The following is a 10,931-nucleotide window of genomic DNA, read 5'->3' as shown; positions in this document are numbered from 1 at the left end:
GTTTCTTCATTTACAAAAAACTGTTTTAGGGCTAACTTATTTTTTTCTAAAATCGGTAGTAACGAAAAAAATATAACAGTAGTTACATATATTATGTTTGAGTCCTTGCATAGGAAATCAGATTTGTAGTTTTTCGTGTATTAAAAAAATGCCAGCTGAATTAGAAACAACCGGCACTATATTATTACTCATGAAAGTGACTCACACGAACATTAAGTATATAATGACTGTAGTCTATGAAAATGTCAAAACATTTTAGATAAAATGTAAATGTCCCAAAAGCGACATTCTATTACACACATATACCAAAACTTCAGTTTGTTTGTTTGTTCAATTTTGTAAAAAGCTATAGGGGGGTCTCTCTACGTTAGCGCTCTCAATAGGCTAGGCATCTAGTCATCACCATCCACTGCCAACTCTTGGGCTACTCTTTTACCAACGAATAATGGGATTGACCGTCACATTATAACGCACCCACGGCTGAAAGGCCGAGAATGTTTGGTGTGAGGGGGATTCGAGCCCGCGACCTACAGATTGATTACGAGTCGAACGCCTTAATCCACCTGGCCATGCTGAGCCCCAGAAAGAAGTGAATGATGAACGATTTGTTTTTGATATACAATCCTTCAATTGTGGAAAACTTGTTTCATTCCTCCTGTTTTAAACTAATTAATATATTATATATTAATTCTCTTTCTCTACTATATTTTCACACAGTTCTTTTACCCTGAATAGTTTGTAAATTGAAATGAAATGTTTCTTTTTGTAAGAATCGTTCTGCCGACCATGTAGCGTTTGTTATGTATTATGTTTTTATCGTACATGTTTACATAAAAGAAATGTATAATTATCTTTATATATTATTTATCTTACTTTGACTTTACTCTGAATTTATAAAAATTATTCACTAGCTCGAAAAACTAAAAATGCGTCTAATTTTAAAATTTAAAGTCTTGGATACAAATATCAAGGATACTTGCCATTTGGCTTCGCTGTTTACAGGGCAAAGTTATTATTACGTGTGAATGGCATATTTGACCTGTCATATTGTTAAATGCATGACCGATATTCGATTTGTTTTCCTAATGTCCCATGGTAGACGTACCTTAATTAAATAAAGGCGTAGTGTGGAACAACGCAGCATACCAAATGAACAGGTATAAAATATACGAAAAGTTCATTGCACTCTTACTGAATGTCTTGTTTGTTCTAAACACAACAGGGTGTTGATGTAGATGTGACATTTTCAGTTCTTATATATTTTATTCGTAATGAATTTTCGATCGTTCCACAGAATGACACTGCACAATAGACTTATGAATGGTGAAATATAAAAGAAAAAAATTTAGAAAATTACTTGATAAGAAAAATAATGTAGACCCAAAAAAATGTTACACTTTGAAACGGAAGGTTTATTCTATTCTGAATGGACGAATAAAAACGCGCACAATAGAGCCTTCAAGATAGTTCTTAAACTACATTCCAAGCCAATCCAGATCAGTACACATACCTCCAACATGAAAGCAGTGGTTACGAGAGAGTATCCCTATACCTCGAAATCAAGAGACCATTTTTGTGAGAAATTTGGCCGAAGAAAGATGAATTACAATAGCTATCTTGCACTACAAATCTGATAAGTCCATTGATGCAGCCGCGTGCAGTTGGAACATTACTTATTCATTTCATAAAGTTAATGAGCTATTTTCATTGACACTGTGCTGCTTATTTGATAGCATAAGCCACGAGTACTTTCAGTTTAAAAGTGGCCTGAGATAGGTCTGATGGAATCATCTTGTGTGAGAGAGTAACAACTGATTAAACAACATAATTAGGAGTGACGGCCCAGCATGGTCAAGTGGGTTAAGGCGTTCGACTCGTAATCCGAGGGTCACGGGTTCGAATCCCCGTCGCACCAAACATGCTCGCCATTTCAGCCGTGGGGATGTTATAATGTGATGGTCAATCCCACTATTTGTTGGTAAAAGAGTAGTCCAAGAGTTGACGGTGGGTGGTGATGACTAGCTGCCTTCCCTCTAGTCTTACACTTCTAAATTAGGGACGGATAGCGCAGATAACCCTCGTGTAGCTTCGCGCGAAATTAAAAAAAAACAAAAAAAAACAACAATCAGAAATGAGTATTCCCTTGCTCTTCTTTGGCATTAATACATTATATGTAGATCATATTTCTAATTAGTTGGTAGATGACATTCTATCAAGCTGATTTTGAAAATAAAACTAAAAAAAATAAAAAGACCCTTACACTCCAAATAATTATAAGATAACTTATTTTATTTTAATGTGGGTTTCGTCTGGGCGACTTCTTCAAGGCCAGAACGTAACAACTCTTTTTTGATTTTAATTTTATTATCGGAATGTGCAAATTCCTCCATATACTGTACTAAAATTTTTGGAAAGCAACAAATATTCAAGCTTAATTTTAAACATTTTAACCAATACTTGTCTCATGTGCCTCATACGTCACGGTTTGATATAACAATCTATAGCTCCCGTTCAGCAAATCATAGGATGATAAACTAAGCACGTAAGGAGAGTCACCCCTTTTTTTTTTTCCTCCTGTCTGATGTACTATAGTACCTGTCAAGCAGTTGGACGAAATATCTGTAGGATTTTGTGTCCGTTTTTCTTGATCATGTAGTAACGTGAATTAATTTAGGTGTGCAAATAACATTATGACATTTCGTCGAATTCGTTACTCGATATACACTAGAACAGTTGTTTAACGGTTGAATTTATACAAATATAACACTACTGTATGTGGTCTGTCCGTTTAATAACTCTCTAGATCAGGGGAGAGATGATTCCCAAGGTGCGAGGATCATGAATTTAAAGCAAAACAAAATTGGTATACAGGTTCATTACTGATTTGGGGTGCAAACACTGAAAAGGTTACCAATTCTTGGAGAAGGTTTTGCATTTTGCGTGTTTTAACACTACTTCGCCCCTGTTGATGGGTATTCATCCTTGTGGAGACACATGCAAATTTACGGCTTCTCATTTCATGTTTTGAAGTTTTTATTGGCATATTTTTATAATTATATGTATAAGGGGAGCAACTTTTCATGTACTAGGATAACCTTTCATTAATAATAAAGTTATGTAACGGGTACTCAAGCTAATAAACAATGTATATGTTAAATATTTCTTATACATACAGGTGAGAGAAATGTTGGAGAAAGATGTACCTTTGTAACTATTTCAAACAAACGTTGCGTTGATTTGATTATAACACCAGAAACATGCTATATTGTTTAAATACTTATGTTAATCATTAGATTATGGTAGAAGTTTAAAATAATGTTTTAATGGTGTGAAGTGAGAACGACATTAAAATTAACCAACGTCATTATTTATTATATACACAAAGTATGTATGGGGGCGAAGTAATAATATCAAAAATCTTTACTTTTTGTTTTTATTATTATTTTAGTTTGTGTAAACATCCTATTCATAAAGTGGTTTATCATAAATTCATTTTTAGTATGAGTTGCTTTAAAACAAATTATGTGTATAGGAAAACTGTGTTATATATTTAAAACTTGGGAAATTGTTTTATGGATTGCCTTTCTTTGATTAACAGTTTAAGACAGAAATTATCAGTATTACAAAGAATGGTGAATCTTGAATGAGTTATCGGACGTCCGATTTGATGTCTGTGGTTTCGGATAGTCGTGTGCTTGTGTATGCGAACGATAAGATGTTTAGTTTATCTATATAGGCAGCCTTGCAGTCTCCACACGAATATTTACATACAATCCGAGAGCGAAGAGAGATAGGTAGACAATCCTTTGTTTTTAAGAGATGTTTTAACGTAAAGTATCGTTTGAAAATGATGTTAAGTTTGACTTGTGGAACATCGTTGTTTAAAAAGTATAACGCTTTGTTGTCCGAGGTAAAGGGTGGTAAATATTTTTGTGGGTGTTTTATATCTTTTGGTTAAGTTTTTAATAATTTTCTTGGGATATTCATTACCCAATAATATTTCATAAATAAAATTAATCTGAGAGTGTGAAATAAAATACGTTGAACAGATGTCAAAGTCGGTCTGTTTTTAAGTTGATCTTATATCCTACAGGAATGAAACTACCAAACTTGGTAAATTGTCCTGTGAATGTTTCCTTTCGACACATTGACGTTAAAAACATTGAATATATCGAGTAGTTAATAGATCTAGAAAAGGCAAGGTATTAATTTTTTTTCAATTTAATAGGTAAACTGTAAATTGTAAATACTTAAGGACTTGATTACTTTCTCTTATGTATAACACGTACGATAAAATGATGAAATGTATAATTATCTACTGGGCGACTCGCAGTATTGCTGCTAATTTTTTCTTTCTCCTCACTATCTATCCTTGGTAGTGTGAGATCCTCAGTTTTTCTATATAAAGTGAAAAAGGCAAATAGAAAATAACTTATTTTAATATTTTGCCAAAGAAAAAGTTATAAAGGGAGAAACGTTTCATAAAACAGGAGCAGTTATTAGTATCACACAAATATTATGTAAACCAGCTTTGTAAATAAATATGCTTTGAGAAAAGATAATGACAAGAAAGTAAAATGGGTCAGCCTGAGTTTTACTTTCTTACTAACAAAATCAGTAGAAATGTGATGCCTGAATTTCTTTTCAGAACTGTTGTAACAAGTGTAAAAGTAATTTTCTATCACATACTGACTGGCTTAGTAGAAGCATGATATTCTTCAAAGTGACTTATACTTATATGAACTCTGCACTGCTTGTGAATACACTGAAGGTTGTGAGGAAGCACATTCTCTACTTTTCCTTTCTTCAATAAAAACTGAAAATTGTTTTCCACTTGAAAGTCATTCATGTGCTTCTGATAAGGCTGATGATGGAATACTTGATAAATAAGAAGGTTCTCCTCTACTTGAAATTAGCAGTTTCACAAGGGATTCCACCAATTATAAGTGGAACTTCTGTGTGCACGTGTCCCTGTTACTTACCTGTTTGCAAACAATAAAACAGTTAGCAATAGAGCGGTCAACAACAGTTTTATATGGAATAGCATAATAGTTGAGAAATTGGTCATTAAGATTAACCACACCCATAAAATTGTCATAATCCACAATTAACTGTGGCTTGTTAATCCTGTTTTATTATCATTTCTATTACTGTAGAACTGTGCATTCTAGAAGGAGCATTAATGTTTCTTACCAGTCCACTTCTCAGCAGTCAAAAGAGACACAGCTGAAAAGGTGCAACTCTCCTGTTTTTAATTTATCTGAGACTAAATCTAGAAAGTGGGCCCGTTCCTTTCTACAAGTACCATAAACACAAGTGCTAAGTGAAGGCAACTTATCAAACAAAGTTGGGGAGGAATAAAAATTCAGTAAAAAGAGAATGTTTCTCTTCTAAGAGTAGTTAAGCTGTATCAGCTAAGCTATTGGAAGGTACACATTCTTCCTAACCAGAATGTGCTATAAATTGTTGACAATACCTCACCCCATATCACAGCTTCTGCCAGAACCCACAATTTATTCTCTCACATGGTAGGCTTGTTAGGTAATTATAGTTTAAATGAAATTCTGCCCTTTAGTCCTAACATTTGTTCATTAACAGACATTTTTCTAGAAGGGTTTCTGTGAGTTGGAAAAAAATTAATAGTTGATAATCAAGAACAGGCCAGAGTTTGAAGAGTATTATGCTCAGCATTTGTTCTAGATAGATTATTAGTGTTGTCATTAAAATGCAAAAAAATGAATAATAATTAAAAAATTTGCTTTAAAAATATCAAAGAAAATCAAGGTGGATCAACTAAAAGAATGGTAGACCATTAATCCTGGTAATATGGGAACCAAGCTATACCCACATAACCAAAAAAAAACCAACTAAAATTTCTTCACTATTTTAGTATTTTTCTTTACTTTCTAACATAGATATCTAGGTGTTCATCTTGATTGTGTGTAAGTCTGTTTCTTTGGCAATTTTGAGAATACAAAAAAAAGGAGTTGAAACATCAGATGGAGTATGACACGTGTTAGTTTTAAGGAAAGGATACTCACTAAATTAAACTCTTTCACAGTTTGCTTTGCTTATTTTTAAAGGATTTCCATTTCCACTATGCATTGGTCAAAGGGCTTTGTTGTGTTTACTTGCCATTTTGTAAGTGTATATAATACTGGTCATGGGAGAACTTGTAATGATATCCACAGAATTATGTGGATCATGATGAGGGTCTTGTGTCCTTGAAGATAGATCAAGCTCCTTCAGTAAGGCTGGTTCACCTGGATCCATTGTGTTGACATCATGACATTATCTAGGAGGAAAGAAACTTCTTCAGGGAAGGAAGCTAAAAGAAGGAAAAAAAAGAAAAACATTTCATTTACTGAGAACTTACTTCTTCTCGAGTGAATTCATTAGAATTGTATTAGAAACATTTTATTGTGTGTCATTAATGTTTTGTTTGCATAGCTTATAGAGCAACATAATACACATATACATTTGATTTATTCTGCATACTTTCATTGATTTATCTAAACTTAAAAGTTCTAAGAACATGCGTACTTAACAAATTTACATAACTTCTACAGTTTGCTATTAACTGTATTTTTTATAGATAAAATTATTTAGAAAACATATACAACATGTATCTATTGTTACACTCCAATAGCGTTTAGTCTCTTGGAACAGCGGTATATATAATTTACACATATTGTCTAAATCATAAACAGTAGTAGATAGTATCTACACCATAAATATTCACAATGCTTAGATGTTTAAACCTATGATCCTAATATAGGTTGAATACAAAATTCAGTACAATTTTGAAATAATTATCTTCTTTCAAATGTCGTGTCATTTCCGTGGGAAACAATGCTGGAGTGGTCAGGTCATTGTCACAGCTAAACAATGCATACCATTACAAGATTTGGGATCATGCCCCCCCTCCCCAGAAAATGTTCGAACATTTGAATTCTTGCTCCATTTTGATTACAAATACTACATACACTGAGTGTAATTTACTAAATTAAAAGAAATAAGTTTTAATATGTAAGTTGTAGTTATACATACCATGGAAAAAGCGGTCAGGCCAAAGCCTCACTGGCCTCACCGCTTCCTACGGCCCTATCGGGTTCTGCGTTGGGGTTTGGCTCATGTTTGGAACAGGGAAGGTTACCTGCACCTTCGACCTCTTCCTTCCCACTATCAGTAGATTTTTTTTGCTCTCTTATTTATATTGCAGCATCAGGTGTTTCAAATTTAACGTCTAATTTGTCTTCCTTCTGAAATTATTTTTGGTACTTTTTTTATTCTTTAAAAGTTCTACTTCTTGCCAGGTGAAAACTAGTGTCGACAAAAAACTTAAATGTCCCGCGAAGTTTTCCACGTACAACTTATAACTGTATAATTGTAAACAACTAATAAATTACGGCCATAAAACTGACAACCGGCGTGATCTCCACCAGCAAGTGAACTCTGTCTCCCATTAAAGCACGTTGCTTTAACTCTGGTTACAACTTCGTCATTTTCATTTGTCATTGGTTTTTCTCCACCAATTAAAATTATCTTTACTTCAACAGACAGCTTAAACTTTGCGGGATAGTCGACACCAGGACTTTAAGTCCTTAAATTAAGTTGCATGATTTGAAAATTAAAACATTTTAGCAAATTTGACCAATAAAATAAAAGCTTTTGAAAAATCCTACCCTCAGATGAAAAACATAACAACAATAAAAAGGATAATGAATTTATAAAGAACAAGCTTTACTTACCATAAATTAGATTTATAAACGACATAAATATATTGAAATGTATATACTGAAAAGAAGAATATTATATTCTTGTTGGACAGATATTAATAAAGACAACCATCAAAAAGGTTAAGTTCAGTAGGACGCTTGTTCTGCTTGTTTGTTTTCTTGAATTTCGAGCACAGCTAAACGAGGACTATCAACGTTATCCGTCCTTAATTTAGTAGTGTAAGACAAGAGGAAAGAGACCTAGTGATCACCACCTTTTGGACTACTCATTTACTAACGAATATAGAATTGGTCATTACTTTACAACACCCAGACGCTTAAAAGGTCAAGCATATTTGGTGTGACGGGAATTGGAATACGTGACCCTCAGATTAGGAGTCGAGTGCCCTAACCACCTGGCACGCTTCTTTCAGAACTTTTTTAAAATTACATTAAGTGTTTTAGAAGCTTTGAACATGAAAATTATACCTTAATTTGCCCTATAAAATAATAGTTTGTCAACAAATGTTTACTCAGAAATGAAAATTCAGATAATGATTTTATATAGAATATACTTTACTTTTCTCTTCGTCCACCGCTGGTACAGTGATAAGTCTACGGATTTACAACGCTACAATCAGGTGTTCGATTCCACTCCGTGGACACAGCAGATAGCTCGATGTGCCTTCACTGTAAGAAAATACACATACTTTACTTTTCTGTGATTGGTTGTCTTATCAAGTGGGCTCATTATAAAAGTTCTGTTTTCCAAATTTAATAATTACTAACGTACGGAGTGTCCAGACATTTCTGCACAACTGTGAAAACATCTTTGTTTTGTTAGACAGAGTTTCTAATAGATCAACAGATTATTTCAAGAAATATATGAACAAAATTGTTTTACTGAACACTGAAACACTTTATTATACGTGTGAACATAAAACTAAGTACTTCTCCACAAAAAATGTAGCAAACTCGTTATGTAACCTACGGCTACCTACAACAGTGAAAAAACTGTACCTAAGTACAGTGTTTGTTTTATCTAGAAATGGGATTTATATAAAAAAATACTACTGTATATTTAATCGGCAACTATGGAACTGTTTGTGAGAAACAAGTCTATATATTTATAATGAATGATAAAAAGGGGAATATCTGCTTGTTATGTTACGCACCATCACGTGACAGATAATCGTAACGTGATTGCAGCTGCTGCATGTTGTTTGTTTTGAATTTCGCGCAAAGCTACACGAGGGCTATCTGCGCTAGCCTTCCCTAATTTAGCAGTGTAAGACTAGAGGAAAATGCAGCTAGTCATCAATACTCACTACCTTCTCTTGGGCTACTCTTTTACCAACGAATAGCGGGATTGACCGTTACCTTATAACGTCCCCGGCTGAAAGGGCGAGCATGTTAGCATAATTACACACACAAATACAGACATATCAGTAATTGCAAAACTATGCTCAAAAGTCATATACCCTCAAATTCTTTGGATACATCTAAATTAGAATGGATAGATTAAATACAAATGACCCAGACAGGAGGTATAGCTTTATTGTATAGCAATAGATGCCCACTTAACAAAAAATAAATGAAATAGCAGATGCTTACCGTTATTTATGAAGAACTGTCCATATAAATAAACAAATTATACGAACACAACAAAAGTCTAATTATGATAGAAGATCTTAATAAAAAACACAAAGATCTGTATAAGGTACAAGAAATATAAGTGGGATAAACTTGTATAACTTCCTAGAAAATAAGGACTGTGTGTTGTTAAATGATGCTACACCTACACACACACGTCTCTTACAACACCAGAGACATTTTTGGTCGTTACGAATACTCATCAACTCAATAACAACTGTACACATTTCAGTTAAGGATGTAATCTCGTCAGTGATCACTTATCTATCAGGTGCGTCTTCGATCTCGAACCCTACCATAATAAACTCATAGGTAAACCAAAGTTTAATTATAGGAAAGCAAACTTGAAAGAACACGGCAATATCCTCGACAAATTACAATCAAATTCGACAATAAATCAAGCCGAGAAACCAATGGATGTTGATGACTACTGCGAATCAATTACCGAGTGCCTCAAGAAAGCTGCAGACTAGTTTGTACAAAAACAAAAACAATAGACAAGTAATAACAAATGGCAAACACATACAGAAGTAATAAACATTATAAGAAACCTCGCTACCTAAGAAGAATTTGTATATGCAGTATAGACCTACACGTCAAAACTCAGTTAAACAAACAAAGAAACAAAATAAATTGGATTCTTACTGTTCCTGGCTGAATGAGAATACAGATCCAAAGCAATTAAGGATACACTTGAAACGATTCGTAAACAGCTAAAATGACAACAAAACCTATCGAAGCGTGAAAATAAGGTGCCGTACAATAACATACAAAAAGCAAAAGTTTTCACAAAACAACTGAAAAACGAATTTAAAACACATGACATTGGAAAGTAGACAGCTTTCTACTGGAGAAAACTCCAGTCCTTTGCGATAATTTGGTGCTGATTTCAGAAACGCAGTCAGAATTTGTACATCAACTCTACATTTTGGGCTATTATTGTGATATTTCGATATTTTATTACTACTATATGATGTTTTATGCAGTTAACTCGATACAATAGATTTATGCTGTGAACTTATTTGGACATTTTAATGGGTAAAAGGTATAAATTTGGTAATTTCAAACATTGTCTGTATTGTATTGTATTGGTGTAAATTTCCAAATATATATGCTATTGTTCTCAACATAATCGTAGTAAATTAAACCACTTTTCTCACCTGTTTTGCCTTGGAATCACGAAACCATCACGTGCTTCGACTGCGAGAACTTTCCAAAAGTCCCTCGACTGAGTACAGTTAAAGCAAAGTCCGGCCTTCTTCACTGTGTTATCCCCGCGATATAATAAATTCTGCAAAAAATCATTTCTTAGATTTTTTAAAACTCTAGTTCTTTAAATATAAATTATTTTATATTTTTATATAAAATAATTTGAAATGCTGGCTGACTTCAACTTGCGAAAGGTCCAAAAGTGCAAAATTATCAAAATAGTTCCTGATACGTTTGTGGAAAATATATCATAGTTTCACGAAGAGAAAATATCCCATACAAGGTAAAGAAAGCTTACTACCACTATTTTTTGATGTAATAATTGGTGACCATGAAAAACCTTAAGCTCCA

At 33.5% G+C, this 10,931-nt stretch overlaps 1 long non-coding RNA gene across 1 annotated transcript; it reads right to left on the bottom strand.

Moving 5' to 3' along the window:
* Positions 1-5,946: 5,946 nt before the first annotated feature.
* LOC143224199 (uncharacterized) lies at positions 5,947-10,656 on the bottom strand. The gene is made up of 3 exons (XR_013013263.1): positions 10,532-10,656; positions 8,299-8,408; positions 5,947-6,328 (listed from the first exon to the last, which is right to left on the bottom strand). It is a non-coding gene; the product is annotated as an uncharacterized LOC143224199 (long non-coding RNA).
* Between the last annotated feature and the right edge of the window lie 275 nt (positions 10,657-10,931).

The sequence above is a fragment of the Tachypleus tridentatus genome, chromosome 8 (genome assembly GCF_004210375.1).
Source record: "Tachypleus tridentatus isolate NWPU-2018 chromosome 8, ASM421037v1, whole genome shotgun sequence".
NCBI classification, from domain to species: domain Eukaryota; kingdom Metazoa; phylum Arthropoda; class Merostomata; order Xiphosura; family Limulidae; genus Tachypleus; species Tachypleus tridentatus.
Note: the sequence above shows the minus strand (reverse complement) of the source record. Positions and strands in the feature narration are given on the sequence as shown.